This window comes from Adiantum capillus-veneris, chromosome 3, assembly GCF_014529385.1.
Source record: "Adiantum capillus-veneris isolate H3 chromosome 3, ASM1452938v2, whole genome shotgun sequence".
Lineage (NCBI taxonomy): Eukaryota > Viridiplantae > Streptophyta > Polypodiopsida > Polypodiales > Pteridaceae > Adiantum > Adiantum capillus-veneris.
The window spans coordinates 95,053,762-95,065,868 of NC_140933.1; positions in this window are offsets into that span (position 1 = coordinate 95,053,762).

The following is a 12,107-nucleotide window of genomic DNA, read 5'->3' on the forward strand; positions in this document are numbered from 1 at the left end:
GAAGCTTATCAAGCGAATCTTCTACCCGAGGTAGGAGAAATCTGTTTTTGATAGTGATATGGTTTAGTGTGCGATAGTCCATACACATGCGGTATGTACCATCTTTCTTTTGCACTAAAAGGACTGGAGAACAAAAGGGAGAGGAGCTAGACCTCAAGTCTCGAGTCCAGCACTGCATATCTGCACCCTCCTTGCACATTGGAGCCTCATCACCTCCATTGTACCCTAGAGTCCTAGGCTTGGAGCTAAGAGTGCTGCCAGCCAGAGTCTTTATGGTTCTATGAGTTTCTTGAGTTCCACTGAGTTCCAAGTCGGTTGTGCTTTGAGTTGTTGTTCCATTTCAGTGTGATATTTTCTTTCTTTTGGAGCGAGGTTTCTTACATACTTCGTTGAGGAGCACCCACATTAGAGAGCACAACACACTTTCCTTGCTACCGGTGCTCTCATTTTTGGCAGGCCCGGTGGGACCGCAATTGAAGTCTCACTCCATTGAGAGTCAAGTTAAAGAGGTAGATGGTTTAATCTCTTGCTTGTGCTAGTCTATTTTTCTCAACTCGTCTGGTCCAGCTTGGTCTCATCCAACTTCTCCTCAGTTGGTCTAGTCCAGCTTAGTCCTTGACCAGCTTGTCTGATCTCTTGTCATGGTCTCGTCGTCTCTCGTCTAGGTCTAGCCAAGTGGTCTAGTCACTTGCCCTAGTCTAGTGGAGTATGGATCAGTGTTTAGTAAGTTAAAGATCTTTGTGCCCAAATCTTGGGTGGGCTTCTGATTACTGCATGACACATACGAGGCAGTCCAACGATCGACAAAGCCCACTAAGGTGAACATAAACTTTTTGACTTTCAGAGGACTGTCCATAGAAGATGCAGACGACCATACTAGGAAATTTTTCTCCCTTTGTAGGGGTCGTGGCCTCAACAAAGAAGACGCCTACCTCGTGCTCTTGCCATCAACCTTGGATGGCTTAGATATTGGCATTAGGGTTGCAGAGAAACACACACAGCTTGGAGAAGACGAAGGAAGCTCAAGGCACACAATAGAGAGTGTGTTACTTAGAGTGAAATGGAAAGATCGATAGCCCTAGAGTGATGGATGTATATACAATGCTTGGGGGAAAAAACCTCCTAAAGAAGGAAAAAATGCCCTGGTGGTCCTAGTGTGTTCACACACATCACTACCACATGTATATGGTAACAAATCCCCCTAGAGTGATGCGGTGAACGAGAGCTGGCACATGAGTAAAGGAAAGTGCCATGCCCTGAGGACATGATAGTACACAAAGGGGAGTAAGCCCAAATCTTTGCGGAAAGCTTCAAGATTCTCGCGAGACAATGCCTTTGTGAAAATATCTGTAAGGTTGTCCTGTGTTGGCACATAAGCCAAGTTGATCTCTCCTGCTGAGAGCCTCTCCCTGACATAGTGGTAATGCACCTCAATGTGCTTTGTGCCAGCATGAAAAACTAGGTTCCTCGCAACTGCCAATGCACTCTAACTGTCAGTGTAGATAGTGTTGGCAGTGCCATGTCCAACACCCAAATCAGCCATAAGGCGTCTGAGCCATACACACTCAACCATAGCTGTGAAGACTGCCCTGTACTCAACCTCACAACTCGAAGTGGCCATAGTAGGTTGCTTCTTGCTCAACCATGATATACATGAACTGCCAAGCATGAAACAAAAACCACTTGTGGACACTCGCGTGTCAAAACAACTAGCCCAATTTGAGTCTGAAAAAGCATGTAAGTCTGGCGGCAATGATCCCCCGTTGGGATAAAACAAGCCAAGATGTAAAGTGCCACTAAGGTAGCTGAAAATCCTCTTGACAACCTGCCAATGCTTAGACCGTGGACTATGCATAAATTTGCTGACCTGTGAGCACAAACTGAATATCTGGCCTCGTGTTGCATACATAAATGAGGGAGCCAACAACAATTTGATAAAGAGTGACATCAACAGGATCGCCAGCATCATGTACACTCAACTTTAAACCTATTTCCATGGGAGTAGCAATAGGTTTGCAATCCTCAAGTCCAAACTTACATAACAATGTCTCTATGTAACTTTTTTGACACAAGGCAATACCACCATCACACTGCTTAAACTGTATACCCAAGTAATGATGCAACAGTCCCAAATCTTTCATCTTGAAAGTAGCATTCAAATCAGCCTTAAATTCAGCAATATGTCTCTCATTTGGTCGAGTGATCAGCAAATCATCGACATAAAGAACCACAATGAGAAGTACATCACCCTCACGCTTTACATACAATGTGCTTTCTGTTGGACTGTAACGAAAGCCTCGTTTGACCAAATGAGTGTCAGTTTTCTCATACCAAGCACGAGGAGATTGCTTCAACCCATACAAAGCCTTCTTACATCTGCACACTTTGTCCTCTTGTCCTTTTATGACAAAACCGCAAGGCTGCGTTACATAAACTTCCTCAAATATGTCACCATTCAAGAAAGAAGTAACAATGTTTGATTGATGTACGTCCCAACCAAAATGAGCTGCCAATGCACATAGAAAATGCACAGTATTCATACGACAAGTGGGAGCAAAGGTCTCTTCATAATCTATGCCTTTTTGTTGTGCATAAACCTTTGCAACAAGTTGAGCCTTATGGCGATCGATCTCGCTATCCGGCTTGCGTCTCAACTTGTAAACCCACTTCGTACCAATGGCCTTCTTACCATGAGGCAAATCACATAAAGTCCATGTGTCATTTTCTATAAGTGCATCATATTATGATTGCATGGCAGCCATCCAATTTTTTGAATTCTGTGCTTCATCAAAATACAGAGGCTCCTCAACATCATGTAAGCTAGACACAGCCAAAGCATAACAATCCGATGCATAAGATGCATGGCAAGAGCCTGAATGAGTACGACTAGACAAAGGTGCATCCAATTTACTATCACGCAAGGTGTGCACCGGCCATTTTGGCATACCTTTAGCCTGCTCATTTTCAGCCCTTTCCTCATCAAGTACATCATGTACATTTGCATCAGTAATAGGCTGATCTGTAACCTTTTCAAAAACCCCCATAGGCTGTACATTTGCCTCATTGGACAACATGTTTGACATGTGCTTCAAGAGGCGGCAAAGAAGCAACCATATTAGATTTCTGCAAACGTAGCAAACTAGCAAAATTTAGATAACCAAAACATGCATGCCAAAGTTTTGCATCTGAAATAGCCCTTGAATCTGCAACTGCATTTGCAAAATTTGATCCACACTTGTCATACAAAGTGAGCTTATACAGACCATGGCACAAAAGCCCAGATGAAACGATTTCATCACCAAAACTGAGATCATGAATTGTACATCTGTCATCCACAAATTTGATTACAAGTCCAAGTCTAGCAAGTGAAGATACAGACAAAAGAGTCTTCTGATCTCAGGCACAATCTTTCCAACTCCTTGAACCAGATAAGAGGCATTGTTGGCACAAGTGAATGAATTCCCATGAGGGACAGACTCGCGAGAGCTGAACAATTCACGATGTGAGGTAATGTGCAGCAAACTGACAAGCATGCATCATGGACAGCAGGATTGTTAGTGCACTTTGCACTAAAAGCCCATTCTGCATCAACATCAGCATGACAGTCTCCTTTTACAGAAGACTCAACAATGGCTGCATTTGTAGTGGAACCAGCATTTACAGTGGAACCATCCTCTTTCTTCTTAGCCTCTTTGGCCTTCAACTTAGGACACTGCTTGATCAAGTGATCATTAGCTTTACAATAATGGAAATGCATCTTCTTTTTGCCCTTATCAACAAAATTTCCAGACGAATTGCTGCCAGTAGAAGCATTAGGAACAGAAGTTTTGCCACTCGCAGCAGAACCATAAGAAGTGGCTGCATTGTTGTTATTACCACCCTTTCTTTGAGAAGCAATAAAAGCCTATTCAAGTGCATGCTGCCTAGTCTTGTTTTTTCTAGAAAGTGACTCTTGCAACAGCAATGTGCATAATGCATCAAACTTGACAACTTCAGGATTTCCTTGGGTCATAAGTCTCCAAGTACTAGCAAAAGTCTTGTAAGAATCTGGTAAGGCATCAAGAACAGTTTGCACAAGGGAACTTTCTGAAATGACTTCACCTGCAGAAATAAGTTGCTCATTGTTATCCTTGACACTAGCAAGGAAAGTGTCCATATCATCTTCCTCATGCATAATCTTCGACTCCATCTCTTTATGCAGCAAAGCAATTTTAGCCTCATTGCGACTTGCATAAAGACTAGCCAAAATATCCAAAGCCTGTTTTGCAGATTTTGCTGAACGGATGTGAGGAACAATGGCGCACTTCACAAACAACGCAATCAATGCATGAGCCTACACATCCTTTACATCCCAACGAGATTGTTTTGTCATAGGCAAAACAACTCTAATAGCAGCAATCCTTCCAACAAGACCTGCAACATCCTCAACATCGCCTACATCCTCAGAACTAGGACGTACATCAATGCCCTACACAATATTCTAAACACCCTTTGACACAAGAACGTGTTACATTATATAAGCCCACATAGGGTAATTGTCCCCATCCAACCTGTCCTTAGCAGCAAACATCTTGAAGACATTTGTGTTGTTGTTAGCCATGGTAAATGCTGCACCTGATGTGAAAACTGCCAAAAAATAGGAGAAATGGAGTGGGAACAACACGTGCTATACAACACAAACCGTAGAAGACTGTAAGGCACATGTTATGCAGGAATCGGCACTGACAGAAATTTTGCACAAAATGACAAAATTGCTTGTGCAGACCTACCTGTAGTGGAAATGGAGGCCGGAATGAGCCCGAAACAGAAATTTGAGCAGACTGAGCTCTTCGAGCATGCCCAAAATATTTTTCAACCTACGAACGCTTGCCGAACCTCATTGTAATTGGAGAAAGTGAGCAGCCGTGTGCTGGAGCAATTGGCGACTAAGCCCGGGAGGATGTAACCTGCTCTGATACCAATTGTTGGAATTAGGGTTGTAGAGAAACACACACAGCTTGGAGAAGACGAAGGAAGCTCAAGGGACACAATAGAGAGTGTTTTACTTAGAGTGCAATGGAAAGATCGATAGCCCTAGAGTGATGGACGTATATACAATGATCGGGGGAAAAAACCTCCTAAAGAGGAAAAAAATGCCCGGGCGGTCCTAGTGTGTTCATACACATCACTACCACATATATATGGTAACATTAGCAAATAAATGGTACAATCAATTTGTTGAGAATCACTTTACTACTTGGACAGTCCTAAGGAAGTAGTTCTGTGAAGCTTTCAAACCAGGTAAGAGAAAGTTCTGGATTATTGGCCAACCTAATGCTTCGGCCAAATGAGAGTTTTATAGAATGTTTGACTAGAACAAAGTCTCTGGTTGCCAAGCTTCCCCATCAACCAGTCAAATTTATGGTTAAGAAGTGGGTAGAGAAGGCTCTTCCTAAGACTTATCAACAAAAACTCTGAGAGAGTCTCCGACTTGAAGCCACTCTAGAGGAGTTTGTTGTTGTTGTTGCTAGGATAGAGGGGGAAAGGAAGTTGTTCAACGGCTCTCCTTAGGTAGAGACTGCCTCTATACTCCTGGAATGTCCATCTGACCCCTTGACTTCTTAACTTAGGTAACTCAAAGCCGTGAAGTTACAACGAGCTCTTCAAGAGGAGAGTTATTTCTCTCTTCTCCAGGAGAAGCCTCCACATCAAGAGGCTTTAGACCAGATCAAGCGAGAGCTAGAAGAGATTAAAGCTCAGCAAAATTCTAAAGCTATGGTCTGGTGTAGCTCATGTCGATGTCCCAAATGTCCACTTCGAGCATACTACCACTTCTATGAAAAGTATGGACATGAGGACAAAGATTGCTACTATTTGAAGGGATTGCAAAATTTACAACATAGCCTCGCCCCTACGCTACAACAAGGGTTGACACCTATTCACCTTTTAGTCCCAAATATCTCGAGCATTTTTTTTAAGACTTGTTTTTTCAAAAAAACATTCTTGAGGATAATGTGGCCGCATGGATGCCGAGCTCCCACGCGCACACAGCACCTCCCAAGAGCTCTGTCTAACCTCCTTGCAACTAATTAATAGCTAATTAACTATTTAACACAAAATTGCACACTCACACACAGTCAACTCTGCTGCTCACTGTCTACTCTACTTCTCACTGTCTACACTCACTAATAGGTCTACTAACACCTGCACAATATAGATCTTGCAAAACTAACAAAAACCAATACAATGCAGCACTAACAGAGCTTACAGTTACTGACAGAATCTGACAAAAACCTGCTAATCTGCCCTTTATCATCCTTTAGAATTTCATAGCTTATAGGCAATATTCTTGAAAAACTTTGCCTAGCCAAATTGTCTACCTTTCAGATGTGGTTGAGATTAGAGCTTTTTATAGAAAATTTTGTACATCATCTTGTTTGTGAAAAATTATGTGGATGCAAAATAGTGACTGCTTGATATTTTGGAATAAGAAAAAGCCCAAAGAACATGGGCTACTTATCAATTTCGAGTAAGACAAAGCCCTACTACATCCTAACGCCCATGCAGTTCTAGTGCTTTGAGTTTTTATCTTCAAAAAGAGACCTTTCAAGTCCTTTTCCAAGTCATAATGTCAATTGGACTACTCAAACTTGCATGGTAAACCAATTGCTAGTGGCTAAACATAAGAAATAACCATGTAATCATGATTATAAAGATTTGGTTTGTGGGCATGGTGGTATTTAAGTAGCTAGGTTAGCTTGAAGCAAGTTTGCATTGTGCTTCTCATGGAAATCCTGCTATGAGACCAAATGATTCAAAAAGACCTAGAGATATAATACTTAGTAAAATTGATGGAACAAGTGACACACTTGAGGAGTAGAGTCAATTTTTTAACATAAAATCATGCCTTTTTGGATTTGCAAAAAATGGCTGCAAAACTTGCACCAGAGAGGATTGATTTGAAACCAAGAATATGGTAGTGAGTATTATGACCTTCCATCTCATTTGTTAGCTTTGTCTTACTCAAAATTGTTGGAAATCATTGATGATAATTTACAAACATGCAACACGACAAGGGTTCAGTCAATCCACTCAGTCCGTGGACAAGCTACAACACGACAAGGGTTCAGTCAATCCACTCAGTCTAGATTTAGAAGCGATCTGGCACTTTTGTGAGTCTGTTCGCAGACCGTGCATGCCTAGTCACTTAATGTAGATGCATATCCTCTGGTTGCACACAGCATGATCATACATGAGCAATGGGGTGAGCTGTGTCATCTCCTGTCTGCACATAGCCTGACACATCTGGTTTGCGCATATCTCATTAGCTATAGTATTGTGTCAGGTCACTTTTAGTGAGTTTACATATTTATTTGCATTTTTAGTCATTTAACAAGATCATGGGGTTTTTTGGTAGGTACGGCAATTTTGGGGATTGCCTATATATGCACCCCCCCCCCCTCCCCCCACTCTTTGCATGTTGTTCAGTGCAGAGATTGAATGTTGGGCGCACACTCTCTCCCTAGCTTTTTCATCTCTCTAGCATTTTGGTGTGCCCGACCTCTCCCTCTCTCTAGCGTTTGCAAGGTATGTAGAGCACTTTCCATCTTAGAGCTTTTGTCATGTGAATGCTCCCTCAACCCCTCAAAGCTTCTATACCAGCACTTTCCATCTTAGAGCTTTTGTCATGTGAATGCTCCCTCAACCCCTCAAAGCTTCTATACCAACACTTTCCATCTTAGAGCTTTTGTCATGTGAATGCTCCCTCAACCCCTCAAAGCTTCTACACCTCCACCACCTCATCCTCCGGCTCGCCCATTCAATCAGTCCATTTTGTGCTACAGACGCGGGGAATATGGGAATTTCCAAAGAAAATGTCCTCTACCAGAAGGGTGTCCTCCTTGCCAACATTGCCCTGAGGCTTAAGATCAATATAGTAAAAACTACCCAAAACAACGTGCATCTACTTCTTTGAGCCAATCTGAATGGTAGGGGCGAGAGGGAAAGGGGGGTGGCTAGGGGTGAGGTGGGGGATGGTGAGGAGTGAGGGGAGAGAGGGAGGGTATTCTGCAATTTTTGCTTTTGTAGCGATAGTTTTTAACTTGCCATAGACCTGGACATCTGGTAGTTCACAAGGTACCTCAATGAAGTTACAGAGAGAATTTGATGGAGGAAGAATAAGCTAAAATGTTCTATATATTCTCTTTTTTGTGACATAGACCACAACAAATACGATTGTCTGCTTTGCATCTGGTCTAGTAGCACCAGGTGGGCATCAGAGTTGCCAAGGATGGCTCCCTTTATTGGGTTTGGAGATGGCACTTTTGAAGATTTTGCTATAGGTGAAGAAGTTTCTACGTCTAGGAGAAGATAGACATGGGTAGTATATGTGTGCTCTCTACTCAGTGCATTGAAGGCTTGAACCTTACCGATAAGTAGTTGGTGAATAAACATATTTTCATTATAGCTTAAGCCTAACATATGCAATATTATAAAGTAATTGTGCTTACACGCAAGATACGATTGCTTGCATGCAAGACAATCTTGAAAATCCGGGCATGTACAATTTGGCTCTTTGCAAACTTGAACCTCGTACATATTCACATGATTTTCTTCTCCATGTGATTCCACCTCGAAAATTTGTTCACTCATTTGATCCAAAAAATCTCCTCTATCACCCTTGCCTTCAAAGCTTGAGTCATATCAATTTCGTGAGTTGCCTCCAATAAAATTTTTGTGTGGCACTTTGTTCATACCACATCTTGAGTTTTGCAATGAATCCTCCGCATGGGACTATGTCATGACCCCATCACATTCTCGTTGGCTAATGGAGTCCCCAAAATATATAAACTACACTCCCCTGCAACTTGTTCCACTCTATACCCACCTTCATAATACAAGTTTTGCACTTCCTTTGGAGAAAGGTTTGTGCCAATTTGCATTGACTAAATGATTGGTACTATCCCAAGGTGTGTGCCAATATCACTATCCAAAATATGACAATGTAAAACGTGCTCGAGACAGAACAAAAACCATTGGCGGACCATTCTCCTTAGAGGTTTGCATTATCCTTCAAAAGAGAGAGCCAAAACTCGCACACACTTTGAGCCTACAATAGACCTACCATATCTTCTCCCCCCGTTAGGCATTTCACTACAAGTCACTTTGTTGCCTATGTGAGTGGGCTGAATGGCCCACATTGCTTCACTGGTCTTGCTCTCCTTTACTATAGACCCTCCCCATTCATTTCTCTTAACACACGTGTTTAATGTCCCTTTACCTATAAATTTTTCCGTTCTTGATCATCTGGCCTTTGGTCCTTTGTGATTGAATTGTACTCTAGTCAACAAGTTGATTCATCCTCAATACTAATCACCTTTGTTGGCAACCTCTTCTTTCAAGAAATTTCCTTGTTGCATGTTAGAGTTGAGGGAACCCTGTAGCATGGAATTGCCTTGATAGCTTCATTCACAAGGAGTGTGACACGGGGTGGTCTATTACTCAGCCGTGCGATAAGCCTTTATAAGGACAAACCCTTTTCTAAGTGTTTCCCTGCAAGTATGAAATGATCTTCATCCTCATTAGAAGTGATTTTGGTGAGTCAGTTCTACATGCATTGTATAACGATATCTGCCTCTTTAATCCCTCTCCTGCACCAGCTAGCTTGCATGTTTTCATTGATCAAGATTTGTGTGCAGGGTGTTGGGACTGTTTGTGCTATTTTTAATGGAGGTCATGATGCTTCCCCAATGGGCAATGTGAACCTTCCACCAGCTTAGCCATGAATCCATGTATGCAAGGCTTTTGTCCATGTAATTTTCTAGTCCCCACCATTGTCGTAGCCATGAATCCATGTATGCAAGGCTTTTGTCCATGAAATTTTCTAGTCCCCACCATTCTCGTATCAATACGGCTTTGGCAGTGGCTGCTTCCTTGGATGGTCCTTGTCTCCATTTCTCACACATTTCTTTGTGTGGTACTTGTGAGGGTGCAACTATATACTTGACCGTGTGTTGATTCATGTGTTTCTTGCAATGAAATAGGTAGGAACACTCTCGGCTCTCCATCACATTGCCCTTATTGCAATTGAACACATAACACTTTGCATTATTATTTGCTTGTGTTCATCTACCATGAATCCAAAGAATTTTTTTGGTTTCACACCCATGTTTGACCAACGTGTCATTGAGGCATTCCCAAAGAGGCATTGTTAATCCATGTCCTCTTTCTTTATTTTGCATGTGGCTATATTGAGCATGTCTTGCATGCTATCCCACCAAGGAATTAAAATCAATTTCTTACAAAATAATGCTCTCCGTAACACATAGTATGTTGAAAAAACACCTTGGATCATATACATGGTACATCATTGTTACCCAATTTGTGACCCATGTAGTGTGATCAAATTGGACCCAAGCATAATGTTGATCTCTTGTTCCATTTTTCCTCATGCGGTTTACTAGGTCAATGCTTGATGATGGATCCATCATGGACATTTGGAAAACCAAGCACTTACCCAAAAAAATTGTCGCAATTGACAGCAGTCCCTTAAGTGCTGATGTGGCAGTGTATGGACATGGTTGCTTCTACATTGGGAGATTGCTTTTGGGCATGCCTAGTTGACTCTTCTTCCTAACCTTGTTAGGCCAAGGGGCAAGATGCACATGTGGTACACAAGGTCTATATTTAGCACGACCAAGGGCCTATATATGGCAGTACGGTTGGGTGGAGAAGAGCATGTGTTAGTCCCCCATCTCTCACACCGGTATCAGAGCTCAAGAAAGGGATGGAGAAGGTGAGAATGCATTGATCAAGCTTGCATGTGGTATTGCATGAACTTGCGAGCCAATTGTGGAGGAGGAAAATGCTCAGTTTCCATCACAGGTAGTGGGGAAGTTTGAAATGGAGTTTCAAAGCATAAAGGCTATCCCCTATGCTTCAATTGCTTGGAACTGCACGAGTGAAAGCATTGTCCATAGGAAAGTCACAACATTGGTCACACATGAGCTCAATCTTTTGGTGCATTGGTACATTGGGTTTAGTATACCCGTTTTGATATATTACATGTTTTGTTTTGGTCATTATTGGATATGTCTATTTTTTAAAGAGAATTGTACATTTTTGTTGTTTGTTTAACAAAGAACAAATATAATATGGTTAAAAGAACCTAAACCAAAGGAGTTAACATGCAAACTACCATAATTAAGTCAACATGGTACATTCATGACCACACACAAGGTAGGGGGTCATGATGTGACTTATGTTTTTGCTACATCTCTATGAGAGAGAATCATATACATTTTTGCAGGCCATCATGAAAAGCAAGGCTTTTACCCCATGTCAAGGTACTACTCACATTGACTTGGGTTCAAAGCAATGGAAAACCAATTTAGGGCAATGATAATAAGAGAATATAAGCTCACATTTTACGTTTGGCAATGTCAAATTGTGATGTATCCATGCTAGTAGAGATCTTACAAGGAACTCATGAAGGAGTACGAGTGGAAGTGCGACGCAAAAGAGAGTGCGAGAAGAAGAGCACGACGATATGGTGAACTCGCTCTACTGTAATGTGTAGAGCATAGTGAGTTCTTTTTAGGTTTTTACAAAAGAATATGTGTACATACCTGGCGGCCCGCCCACTTACCTGGGCGACCACATTGGGCTTTATACCCCAACAACCTCCCACTTAAAGTCCAATGTGGTACTTTAAGTGTGAGAGAAGCTACTATACAAGCTAATATACAAGAGATGTAGAGAAGTGATGTACTACCCTACACCTAACTGCTTGCGAAAATGCGCAAAGCTCTCTGAGGGAAGTCCTTTTGTAAGTAGATCAGCAGGATTTTCTGTGGTGTGAACTTTGACAAGCTGAAGTTGCTTATCCTCGAGCATTTCCCTGATGAAATGATACTTCACATCCACATGCTTTGTCTTTGAGTGATAAACTGGATTGCGAGCCAATTGTATAGCACTTTGACTATCACAATATAACACAGGCATCTCTTCTTTGATTCCCAAATCTGTTACTAGTCGATTAAGCCAAATTGATTCTTTGCATGCCTCTGATGCTGCAACATATTCAGCCTCTGTGGTAGACTGAGTAACACAATCTTGTAATCTAGAAC